Here is a 13,528-nt window from a genome sequence, read left to right as displayed (position 1 = left end):
TTGGCAGCACTCCAGTACAAGGTGAGGGCTCTGCCCTCACACAGCACCAAACAGGGACTTTGACAGGTACCCTGGACCACCTACGGCTGGAAAGTTTGACCTGCAAGCAATTAATCAGCAGAAGTGATCCCAGAGCACAGGATAGAATTGGGCGGCAAATTTATGTGCTCTCTCTTTGTGCTAGAAGGTCACCCTTTCTCACGTGAGCCATCCTGAGATGCTCCACACAGCTCTAGTCTCTTTACAGATTCTGGCAGCCATCTCTCAAGGCCTCAGTGGTTGACTTTCCTGGTAAGGACAACTGGATTTTGCCCCCATCTTTATCCTTCTTCCAGTTACAACATAATATTGCCAGTTCCGGAATTTAAACTTCTTTGAATTGAGGTCTGTAATCCCAACGCCTTGGGTTTATAAAAAAAGGTAAAATTTCCACCTTGTACTGTGACTATAAAAACCCTTAACCTAACTTTCCAGCTGAGCCAATTTCAAATTAAACGGTTTTATATCAGGAACATCAACATCTGGATGAGACGCCAACAGATCCTGTGAGAAATCAATAGCTGCTGTGGGCTACAGGTCACCATAATTCTAGATTCCCTGCTTAGAAAACACTGAGACAATAAATAAAATTACCTCACAGACTCTGTAAAGGCCAGAAAAGATGAGAGGGAAAGAGAAAGAGAGAGAGAGAGGGGAAGAGGGAGAGGAAGAGAGAGAGGGAGAGGGAGGTGAGGTAAGCAGGACTGTCCTACCGTCCTAGCTGGACAAAGTTGACAACCTTCATGGATTTCCCATTAGCTTGAACGAGCTGGTGGTGCAAATAGGAGGTAGCTGGGCAGCCTCTGCTCTTGGCCTTCCAGCAGAGCCGGGCACATCTTTGCATCTGCAAAACAAACCCAATAGGTAATATTAACAAAGATTAATCGGTGGGATAATGGGCAAGAGGGTTTACATTACAGGCTGTATAACAAAGCTTCATAAAGTTTTTTTTTAATGGAATTTTATTGAGATATATTTACATATCATACAGTCCATCCAAAATATATAATCAATGGTTCACAGTATCATCAAATACTGAGACAATAAATAAAATTACCTCACAGACTCTGTAAAGGCCAGAAAAGATGAGAGGGAAAGAGAAAGAGAGAGAGAGAGGGGAAGAGGGAGAGGAATGCAAATAGTTGTGCATTCATCCCCCTTATAATTTTTAGAACATTTGCATTACTTCAGACAAAGAAATAAGGAGAAAAAAGAAAGCCCCAAACATCCCATACTCCTTTCCCCACCCTCTTATTGACCACTGGTATTGGACTCTACCTGATTTTAAGCCTTATAGAGGTTGGTTAACTAAAACAGTGTAGTATTGTCAGAAATATAGCTTTTTAAAAACATTTCTGCTAATTTTCGAGAGTTCGCCTTTGAGCCCTCGCCACATGATCTTTTCTGTTGCTGGAGTCCCTCTTTGGGCCAGCCTTTAGTTTTTCCTTTCCTTCTTGGTTCCCCTTTCCACTAAGAATCCAGCCTGACCCCAGAACATGCTGGGGTTTCTCTTCATTCTTTTCCTTACAGAGAGCAATGCTGTACTCTCTCAGCCTTGAATTGACAACTCCATACCCGTTACCCCACTCAGCAAGCAAAAGAACTCTCCTTAGGGTCCACTCATCTTAGATGGGAGGGATGGCAGTGAGTATGGGGGTTGTCACTAGTGAAGACATTGTCCCTGTCACAAACAAGTTACGTCTGACAATTTGCAAATTGTTTAGGACCATTTCTAGCACATAGTCCATGCATAAAATAGCATTCCTAAGACTACTTAAATGATATTATTTTAGAGGAAAAATAAATAGTTCTTGATATTCATCCTACAGTTCTAAAATATTTCTCTTTGGACTTGATATGCACATCAATATAAACTCAACTTTCAGTTTCGTTTTGTTTGTCTGTTTGTATGCTGTATGCTGGGGGTCACATTTCATTCTTTTTCTATGTGAGTATCCCATTATTGCAGCACCATTTGTTGAATTTTTGTTAGTTTGTTTTTGTTGGTTTGTTTGTTTGTTTTTTGGGGGGAAGTGCTTGCACTGGGAATCAGACCCAGGTCTTCCACATGGCAGGTGAGCATTCTACCACTGAACTACCCTCTCACTCCCTGTTAACTTTCAGTTTTAAGAACTTCAATTCTCTGTGGGTCTCAGACTTTGGTGCCTAAAAGAATATCCTAGTGAGGCTTCACAAAGGTTCTGGCGAGATTCTAATGCTATCGATCTGTGTGGTGGCCCAAGAGTCTATGTATTTTAACGAGCTCTGCAGATGATCCTGTATGAGGTAGACTGTGGCCCATTCTTTGAGAAATACTGTTTTAGGAATTCCTATTTCTTCCCACCTATTAATTCACCCCCCCTCCCCCTCCCCACTCCCGAACTAACTTTCTTGAAGTCCATTTTAGGCCATTTCCATCCCCCAATTCTGGGGTCTCTTCTTTCTTACTCTATCTCATTGTGGCCACTTTAATCCAAGCTTCTCTCATCTCTCACCCAGATTATCCCAGTCACCTCCTAACTACCATCCCTGACCCCACCCTTTCCTCTCTACTGTGAATTCCCAAACAGTACTCAGAAGCATCCTTTATCATAAAATCTAAGTATTCCTCCTCTGTCAAAACTCTCTGGTGGTTTCCCATCTCATTTGCAGTGAAATAAAGGAAACATGACATTATTCCTTCTTTATTGCAATTCCTCTCCCTTCCCTTGTCTTTTCTATAACTTGAATTATTTTAAAAAATTCCCCTTATAATGAGCCTAACTACTTCCTGTCACTCACGTTTCTTCTCCTACCCTTGTACTCAGAAGGTATTCAGTAATTTCCTTCTGTCACATGGCCATCTCCACTCTTCCAATCATCAAAAAGAGGACTCAGTTCCCCTCAGGGACAGTAATTTCTAAGTACTTTCCTCTTGATAACAGCCTTTCGTAATTTTCTTCTGTATCTTACAATTTAGAGACTATTGGATTCTACCACTTGGAGTTTATTAAATATGTTTCAAAGATGAACAACCACTGCCAGTTTATGTCCACCGCAGTAGTCTATTACCCTGTTTCCTCCAGGTGATGAAAATATATTTGCATCTGGGTCATGGGTCAGAGGACTTTGTTGAGGACGTAGTTTTGGGTACCCAGGGTAACTTTAAAGGACCCAGCTCTAACCAGAGTCATGGCCACATTGATTAGAGGAGTTTAGAATCTGCAATTGTAAAACTTTCTTCCTCACCTGTTCAAGTTGTACCTTTGAATTTCTTTGGCTTTCTGACCTCAGGGGTCATAACCAAACTTCTGACTGAGTTTCCATCCTCATTTGGCATCAGATGGGCAATGAATCCAGCCCTACTAGGTCTCAGTATATTCTGAGACCTTTATTCATGGCTGGCACCGAGTAGTGGCTACAAAAATGTCTTTTGCTGTTGTTGAGTTTGGAAGGAGCAGGAGAAAAACCCTAACTCTGCAGTAGTTTCTTATCAAATATGTTTTCAGGACAAGGGATTCTTCTGCGGTGCTTCTTACGTTCTTACGTTTGTTTCCATGTGCTTCAGGTCATCGGTCTCTGCACCACATAAGATACTTTTCCACAGAGTGCCCAGAACAAATTTCTATTACTGGGAGAAAGAGAAATTGTTTCCCTGAGCAACTAGTAGGTCTGTCTTATAGACCCTGTGATTCCGTAATTGATTATCTTTCTCTACTATTTTTCTGGTTGCTAGGAAGCTTAGTGTAAGAGTTGCAGTCCATTTCCATCCAGCTAATTTAAAGGATCTTATAGGCTTCACTTTCTACATCAATCATTTTTCTGTATTTAATCATTTTGTCTGTTCTGTATCTATTTTTCTTTTCCATTCGTTTTCTCATTTAAAAAAAAAACCAAAGCTTGAACTACATGTCTTTTTGTAATCCTCCAAAGTCCTTTTAGAATAAAAGTTTACGTAAATAGATAAGTAATAATCCTTTGCTGCACCAGGCGTTCCCACCACACTCACAGCACCAGCCACTATCTGCAGTGCATCCAGAACACCCGGTGCCTAGAGACACAGGGCTCCCCACACCGCAGGAACAAAGGACAAAGACCAAAGCTCTTGGGCAGACTGTAGCTGAAGAGTGGCCCTAATGCCCAAGAGCCCACCCAGAAGCCTGAGAAACGTGAGTAGGCTTCCCAGGGCTACAACTTCTCAAGACAAAATTAGCAGTCAGGAAGACAAGCCCTGGGTGTTTTCATCCTGTGGCGGTACTGGGTGCTGCAGTCGCTGCCCAGCAGGCACAGCTGTCCCCAGCTGGGGATGTCAGGTCAACATCAGCCAGCAGCAGCGGGGGCGGGGGAAGCACAATAGCCCGTATCTGCTTAGAAAAGACACCATCTTTAGTAGAGTCAGTTCTCCAGATACCTTGGGCTCATTCATTCACCAGGTACTGCTCATGAGACGAAGCACAGACTTTAAGGATGATAAATAGACAACCATCAATCTATGACGGAAAGTGCTAAGTACCCAAAAGATACATAAGTAAAGTGCTATGGTAGATGTGAAGAAGGAAGGAATCCTTCAAGCTAAAAGATCAGAGAGAACTTCAGCGTTTGAACTGGACCCTGAAGGGGGCACATTTTGAACATTTCAGGCAAAGGGAACAGTAAGTACAAATATAGAAGTGTTAGCGGACAGGGTATGTTTGGAAAACAGAAATTCGTTCGGTCTGGCTGAGGTGAGGAGGTGGTGGGAGATGAGTATGGGGTGGGATTAATAGGATCAGGGTCTAGAAAAATTAACTGGATAGTAATGGCTAGTCACTAGAAATATACATTCTAATACTGAAACTACCAAAATGTGCTGCATAAGAGGGGACACTAGGAAAAACGCTACCAATATTTCCAACGTAGATTGGATGGAGGCATTGTCAAAAAGACAAAACTTTTCAGTCTCTCCTTTGTATTGCCTCCTCACCATCGCTTAATACCCTCATGCACACTTTTACACAAACTAGCAAACAATAATTCCTACTGCTTATAGTCACCACTGAAGCTAGTTGCTACTAAATTGCCAAACTTTATTAGAAGGGAAGGAAATTCACAGAGTACATGGGAAAAATTGAGAGAATTATGCAGGTAATATGTTGTAAAAATATCTAAAGAATTCAGATCAGTTTTTACTACTTTTGTTTTAATTTGTCATTTAACAGCTTCAGCTTTATATGTATCTGTATATTGAAAGCATCCCTGACCCAAATGCAACAAGCAGGCTGGAGATGAATGCAGCTTTGGGTAACTGGAAAAGGTCTGCTACCCCGGGACCTGAGACGGAGCTAATTCCTTCTTTCTTCCAACAACTGATAGCCAAGTTGATTCTGGAGTCCTCTAGGTTTATTCACTGTTCTACAAGCCCAGGGAGTCTTGGGTGTAATTGGAGCATCAGCTCCTCAGAAAAGCTAGCTGAAATCTCTGAAGGTGTATCACCAATCAACCCTGATTCTGTGAGAAAGGTCAACCTACATTCCCAAACTATATCAGCCCTGCACACCGTGTCCTATCCTGCCACAGCCTCACCCTAAAAGCTTGCAGTTCCCCAGGAAAATGTGATTTCTCATGTGCCTGTGATCACACGTGTTACTCCTCATGCCTGAGAAGTCCTTCCCAGTACGCTGAGCCCTCCCAGCCCTCTGAGCTCAGCTCACCTTTTATCTTTCTTGAGAAGCCTTCTTTGACCTCCTATTTCACTTTGATCCCTGTCCTCTGTGACCCTAAGGCAGCCAGGGCTTACCTCTATCGTAGCACTTCATTCACTTCATAAACTAACATTAATGAATGACTAATGTACCTCAGGGAGTATTGTGGGTGCTGAGCAGAGCAGATGTAATGAGACAGATGAAGACTCTGTCAGATTTATGTCCATGAGGAAGGGATGGCCAACTAATAAACAGTGATGCAACCCATCGTAAACAGTGATGAGGGCAGCTCACAGGGTAGAACAGGGAGCCAACCTCTAATTGTTGGTTTTATTTTCTGATTCTCCTGCTGCACTGTGAGGTTCTTGAGGACCAGGAATTGGCTCAGTAATTACTTACCAGGTTCATAATAAATATTGAAAAAATGAGTGGAAGTTGCTCCTAATGAAGGATGTTCAGGTCACTTCAGGACTCAATGGCTCTAGGCAGAATGGATCTGGTCTTGGAATTACAGTGAAGTGAAGAGTTTTCATTCTATTTCATGCAGGATTGGAGAGGATCTTAAAGGGAGTGTGACTCTCCTGAATAGGCCTGGGGCATTTCTGATGGACAGTTGTTTGGGAGTTCTGTTTGGTTTGGACATTTATTCCAGGTTTGTCTTTTTTTTTAAATGGCAAATTATTATTTCATCAAAATAAGCTGGGATGGGTTTGGTAAGTCATCTACTGTTTATTCCCAGATTCTGCCAAGGTCTTGTATAGTAGTATGAGTGAAGCATGATTAATAGACAGGATTCTCACTTGTACTCTTTATAACGCATCCTCTCATTGTAACATCTGAAGAACACTAATGGAAACCCATCTCTCTTTTCCTGACCCTTTCTGTACGATGTACCAAACACCCCCTTTTCTAAAACAGCACCCCAGGTGCTTGTTGTTCAATCACAGTGGCTTGGGACATGAGCAGTTAGGTGTTACACATTGAACTGTGTCCCCCCAAAAAGATACATTCTAGTCCTAACCCCTGGTCTCATGAATGTGAAAGAAATTTAGTTAAAGCCAGAGAGAGAAGAAGGCCAAGTGTCAGAGACAGAGATGGGGTTACACCATAGGCCAAAGAGTGCCCTGAGTTGCCAGCAATGCACTGCCAGAACCCTCACAGACTGTGGAGGAGAAATGGCCCTACCAACACCTTGATTTGTGCTTTTAGTCTCCAGAGCTGAAAGACAAGAAATTTCTGTTGTTTTAAACTACCCATTTGAGGTATTTTGCTATGGCAGCCCTAGCTGCCATAGTGATTTGGGTGGTGGAAGAAGTATTCACAATGCCACACTGCCTTGCTGACCAGTTGGTACACCAGTCAATCAGCTATGGACTGCACCATGACTGAAGAGATGCTCAAAACTTCCAGACAGTGACAGAAAGTTATATAAGGTCACTGGAAAATGTGCGAAATAATTGCTTAACTGTACCTAAAAGATGTGCAGGAAATACAGGCCTGACAATCTATCCTATAGTGGAGAGAGAGAGCAGTTTGGGCTCTCTTGTATATGATTTTGTCATTTATTGCATGGAGTAAATCCATTACTATCTTTTTTTTTGCATGGGCAGGCACTGGGAATCAAACCTGAGTCGTTGGCATGGTAGGCGGGAACTCTGCCTGCTGAGCCACCATGGCCCGCCAAATCCATTACTACATATTTTATTGTTTGGCAACATTTTTTTTTGATGGTAAACCCTTTGGCAGTTCAAAACATGAAAGTACATGTTTATTGAAACTTTAAGAACTGAATTTATGTCTCATGAAAGTTAATGACGAACAAGTAATGTGCAAAAAAGTTTGTAGACATTTACCATCCACTGTGGAGAATAACTCATGAAAGCCAGAATACACAAATCTGCTGGAGAAGCATCAGCATCTACCTCAAAAGTTAGTTGTTAGTTTAAGAAGACTCTGTCCAAAGATAATAAATTTAATATTCAATTTTATAGGGTACAGTTATTTAGCACTCTGTGGAACATGAATTTCCATTTAAAGCAAATATTTCTTCTAAATTAATGTCACTCATTTTCAACTCTAAATCTTGCATCCGTGCAAAAATCGAAACGACAGCTTATTGGATAAGTCGCTACTTTTAATGTAGCTACTTGCACTGAAATAGAAAGTGTCATTTCTGCCATTTTGCTTTTGTTTGCTTGTGCCTGCATTGTAGGCACTATCTTCAAACCAATGCTTCTTGGTAGGAGTCATTCTTCAGGCCACCTGCCCACATTGTGAGAGTTGATTGAGATAAATGTAGATACTGTAATCTCCACGTGCAACTTAACCAGGCCCAAGTAAACCACAGTCAGCTGACAGCTGACAGCAACTGAGGTTCTGCAGTCGCTTGTGCCACGCATGTGTGGGGTTACCAAACATGACACTGGCAACCAGCAGACATTCAGATCGAGTGAGGATGCCGGTGGCTAACAGTATTATAAATAATATTATATTAGTAGAGGCTCTAAAGATGAAAAATAATTATAATAACTTTTAGATAAATAACACATATAGTTAGAAATTCCATTATTTTCTAGTAATACTCCACTTTGTAGACACCACTTTAGCTAATGGCTATGTGCTTAGATTTGAGTTCTGATTCTATCATAACAAATCAGAGTGTAACTTTAGGTAAATTAATTCACTACCTTGTGAGTCTGGTTCCTTGTCTGTAAAGTAGGTGTAATAATAATAACAATAATTTTCAAACATCACAGAATTTTTATGAGGATTTAATGAATGTGAAGTATTTAGAAGAGTCCCTGGAACCTAGTAAATGCTAAGGCTTACTTTTGTTGTTATATCCATTATTGTTGTCACTATTAGAATTACTATTATTGAGCAGGTGTTTATTGAAATGTCTGTGCCAAGCCCTGCAGATGCCTGAATGATGATTGAGATGCTACAGATAAAAGAAAGCCTGTAAACAAATGACTACAATCTCCTGCCGCAGTGAATGAGGACCAGCCACATTTTCGCACTCCACAGTTTGCTGAAGGCTGCTGGGCTGAGGATTGTAGGTGGAAAAGTTCCGAGCCCTGATACTGCTACAGAACTAGATACTGTTCTTGGCTCAGCTACCAACTAGCCTAACTTGACTCATCTAATTCTATGGGGATAACAGTGCCTGCTTTGCATGATGATTGGGAGGGGATTATATCAGATCGTGGACGCAAAGAGGCCAACACAGTATCTAGAAAATCTAGGTGCAAAGATATTCAAAACAAGTCTGCACCCATGAAGTCCACTTGTCATCCACCCAGACAAAGCTCGTTTGGCCATCTCTGATATGGTCACGTTCTTTGGCAGGAACAGCTGCGAGAGCAGGAAGGTGAAAACTGCGGCTCCGATGGCTTATGGTGGAGACCATTCTAGGCAAATTTCTGCAGTCATCACAGCACCACAGGTTAAAGGAAGGAAAATATTGGTGTTTTATTGAATTACTCCTATAGGTCAGATCATGTATCCCTGCTGCGGTCTAAACAATGAGCCGGTGCAGGAGGAATGCACATCTGAGACTGATGAGATAAACCTTCCACAGTGCTGACTCCTGCAAGACCCAGTAAATTGCTTCCTTTATTTAATTACAAATTAATTGAAAACACTCCCATGCAGATAAAACAATACTAGTCCCAATTTGTTGATCATAGCCTAATCCTCCTGTAATAGTCCCATAGACACCAGCACATGATTATGTCATCAGTTTTACACTTGCAGTGTCTGGATAAACATGGCAGCCTGAGGTTCAGGACAAGGATAAGCGCAGGGAGAGATGCTATTAAGGACAGCCAATTTAGAGCTAAGTTTGGAGTCAGAGAGTCCTGGGATGGATTCTAGTTCTGCCATTCACTAGTCAGGAGGCAATTTGGAGCACTCAGTTGCATGGAAGTTTAATGCGTGCATGAAAATGACTAGCACCATGCTTGTTATGAGGCAGGATTCATTGTGGTTCTGCTGCCTTCTTTTTCTTTTCTTCCATTCTCCTCCAAAAAGTTAGGGGAAGTCATGCTTTGCTACTAGTGCCAAAGATCACCTAAGACCAGGAGGGTCAGAAACTATAATAACAATGTGTAATTATTATTTGGTTTTCTGTATCCACCGGGACAATTTTCATTCCATCCTCAGTTCTTCCTGTCTCCCATGAGCTTGCACTGTTTCAGCCCTGGATGACCAGGCTTTGCCAGCATGAGATATGGATCCCATTGTGTGAGGTGGGTACCAGCACTACTGCCTAGTAAGGCTCATTCCTGGGTAAGGCAGCTAGAGAAAATCATTGTGATCACAGACAGGCAGACATAATAGAAAGTGAAGCACCACACCAAAGTATAGGTCTCATTTTACAGAAAGAACTAACAGTGAGCTGAGGTTAGAATTCAAAGGATTTTGAAGTACAGGCCACTTACTAGGACAGATTATATAGTCCCCATCGAAATAAGAATTGTTTCTCCAATCAGAATAGCCAGATTTTACTTTTAGAGCAGAAAGTGAGACACTATATCTTATTTCAGTGATCAAAAGTTTGAAAATAAGGCAGAAAAAAAAAAAAACAGCCACTGGGTTTGCCTTTCTTAAGGGAGAGGACGGACTGGCCTCCCGTAGTTGTCACGCTGAATGAGAGAAAAGGGGAAAAGCCCTGCTCGTGCTCACAAAACAGAGGTGACTTCACATGACATTGGTCCGGGAAATACCAGGGTCCGTAGTTTCTGAGCTCTCAGACCACTTGACTTTCTTACCACTCCATTTTCCCCAGGTTTCCAGGAGAAGGCCAAAGACAGCATGCAAGGGCAGTCTTCTTTTTCCGACGGCATGTGTTTTAGTTTCTCACCTGCTAAAGTAAATGCCGCTCAATGGGTTGATTTTACTGGCTCGTGGCTTTGAGGCTAGAAGGAAGTCCAAAACAGAGGCAGCAAGGCCATGCTTCCTTTCAGAAGACTGTGGCATTACGGGACTGACTGCCTGTAACCTTTGGTCCTTGGCTTTCCGTTGGGAATGCGTATGTTGGCATCCTCTCCTTTCTCCTTCGGGCCCCACTGGCTTCTGGCTGTGGCTGCTCCCCTTGGGGTCTCTCTCCATTTGACTTTCACTCTGCTCATAAAGGGCTCCAGTGATGCAGATGAACTCCAAGCTGATTCGGTTTGGCCACCCTTAATGGAGTAACATTTTGAAGAGCCCTTATTTATAATGGTCCACAGCCATCGGAATGTGGGCCAAGACCGAGAACATGTCCGAACTGAGGAGCACAGCTCAGCCTACACTGGAATGCAATCCGCATTAAAGATTCTTGCAATTTTGCAATGGGCTATAAGAAACTGAGCAATGGAGACGGTGAGGTAGGCATCAAGTGTGGCAGGAAGGGTAACATTTAAGTAAGCCTTCCTTAAAATAAAAATCATCTAAAGCAAGGGCCAAAACCTTAAGGAAATTGTATTCACATGGGGTCAGGAAGAATTACTTGCTCCTTTTTCCTCTGTAACATGAGGCTTTTACCTTTCCCAGGCCTTTTTGTATTGCATGCCTGACTCTCCTTTAGCCCGTGAGGGCAGGTTATGGGTTTTAAAAAATATTTCCTTCACCCAGAAAAATATAGGAAAAGAAACAAGAGATCAAAAAGCTTTTCAATCGTAACAATATGCCAGCTTCAAATTTAATCAGAAATAAAAGATAATAACAAGTCCAAATTATTTTACAGGTATTATGACAAAAGATATAATGTTTTGGGATTGGAAATTTGATAAGTCAATATCATCTCAGACAACTATTTAAGTGACACGTAGACATCATTAGAGTTAAAGTCACAACAATCTGTAGCATAATGCAAACTATTTTCATTGAAGTTAAGATAAAGCAAATTTCTCAAATTCAAAGCATGCTTAGGTTGAGCTTATCACCCTAACCAGTGACTAATTTTCTATATTGAGTCAGATTTTCAAAAAGGCTCAAGATAAAATATTGGCAGAAGAATTCATGAATCTAGATGTCTGCTAGATTGCTAAAGTGCATCTGGCTAAAATCACAGAAAACCTCAGATATATATTTTTAAATTTACCTTGTTTATAATTTCAAATCTCAGTGTATAGAAATGAATGAAAGAACTTAGTTCAAAATTTCATTCTGACCAACCAAAATGAAGAAGTCGTTTATATCCATTAGAATGTGTTCTGCCAAAATATCTTAAAACCTGTATGTTGTTTAAGGAAATACATTAGCTCACATTCTTGGAAGACCAAAGTCAGGCCAGCTTACAGAGCTGGTTTGTCCAATGGCTCAATGTTATCATCAACGATTCTGGGCCAAGCCAGTTTCATCCCAAGTCTAGTTTCTCTCATGGAAATGGGATGGCTGCTTCTTTCCTTTTCACATCTAGTGACAGAGAGAGAGAAAGGCCTTCTTTGACTTGCTGTTAAGACAGAAAAAAAAAATTCCCCCAAACTCCAGGAAATTTCTCCTCATGTCTCATTGGCTAGGTTTAGGTGATATATTAATCTCTTAATCAATCATTGACAAGGGGTTGAGACTTCTCTAAGATCTTTTGCCCTCTTGGAGCTGAGAGTGGGAGCCAGTGTGACCTCTGTCTTGTGAGCAGCACGGGAGGGAGAAAACCTCAACCTGGTGATATCCTGTTGGGAGTAAAGAAAAGGGAGCGGGAGAAGTGGGTTTTGAGGCAGAGCTGCACCAAATACACGTTCTGATAAAATGCCAACTGGCTAGGTGTTAAGACACATTTCTGGTTAAAATCAAGGCTCAGTCTGATGTCACCATCATGAATGGACTTTGAAGACAGGAATAAATTGAAAAAAATTCAGAAATTATTATTGCAATTTATTATTTAAAATATTAGTAGCTGAAACTCACAAGAAGATGAAGGGAATGCTACATTTATTTGCAAAGGATCTGCAAAAGCATTGCCTCTCTCTCTCCAAGCAGTGTCATTGAGGCTGGAGAAGTTGCCAAATCCTCGGAATAGCTGATAGAAAATTTACAGCAACAAGATGATGGGTGGTATAACTGTTTCATGTGTGGAGCAGGACTGTCATTAAGGCATCAAACATCAGTTTGCCAGAAGGCAATATTATCTGGGGGAAAATGTGGATGGAAAGTGATTTAGGGAGTTGGACTCACAACAGGCGGTCATGTGTGACATGTTTGGCTTATCCTTTCCTTTTCATGGATATACAAGAATGAGGTGATAAAAACTATGTCTAAATTACCCTAAAATAGAGCTTTCAATAAGTGTAAATAAACATTCTAAGAAAGAAGAACAAAACATTGGTGGCTAAATTGGAAAAGTTTGGCATTCTGTTGTAGGAAGAATCTGTTCTTGGGGATATTAGCTGTAGGGTTATTCTCAATGTGACAGCACTCATTTGTGACACTACATAGAAACCCACTTGCAACTAAGGTCAGAGGAGAAGCAAAGTGTTTTTTTGGCAAGTTCCTTAGGAAGTTCATAAGATTTTCTTTCTCTCTCTAATAGTAGTAAGGTAAAACCTTATCTTCTCTTTGTCTCCTGAACTTGAAGATTGGATCAATGGTTATACCACATCCTGATTGAAGCAATTACCCAAACTGATGCTTTGTGCACTACCTGAAGACACTGTAGGAATATTTTCAGAAGCAGACTTAGAGTGTCATTTTGCAATCTCTTGCTATTTTTCTCAATTGCCTAACAATTTTTAAAAAATTCTTATCTACAAATATAGCAATGGCGCTGAATAGTTGACTTTCCACATAACTGCATTGCTTCTGCCTTTTCATCTGTACCTCAGCTTTCTTTACATGCACACAAATGT

The 13,528-nt window shown here is 41.2% G+C and overlaps 1 long non-coding RNA gene across 1 annotated transcript in view; it reads right to left on the bottom strand.

Moving 5' to 3' along the window:
• LOC143649355 (uncharacterized) overlaps positions 1 to 13,528 on the bottom strand; it is a 71,221-nt gene that overhangs the window by 30,704 nt on the left and 26,989 nt on the right. Inside the window, exon 2 of the long non-coding RNA XR_013158955.1 lies at positions 753 to 883. This is a non-coding gene — a long non-coding RNA (uncharacterized LOC143649355). The remainder of the gene's footprint in view (positions 1 to 752; positions 884 to 13,528) is intronic.

Source organism: Tamandua tetradactyla, chromosome 11 (assembly GCF_023851605.1).
Source record: "Tamandua tetradactyla isolate mTamTet1 chromosome 11, mTamTet1.pri, whole genome shotgun sequence".
Lineage (NCBI taxonomy): Eukaryota > Metazoa > Chordata > Mammalia > Pilosa > Myrmecophagidae > Tamandua > Tamandua tetradactyla.
The sequence above is the reverse complement of the archived record's forward strand: the minus strand, read 5'-3'. Positions and strand labels throughout refer to the sequence as shown.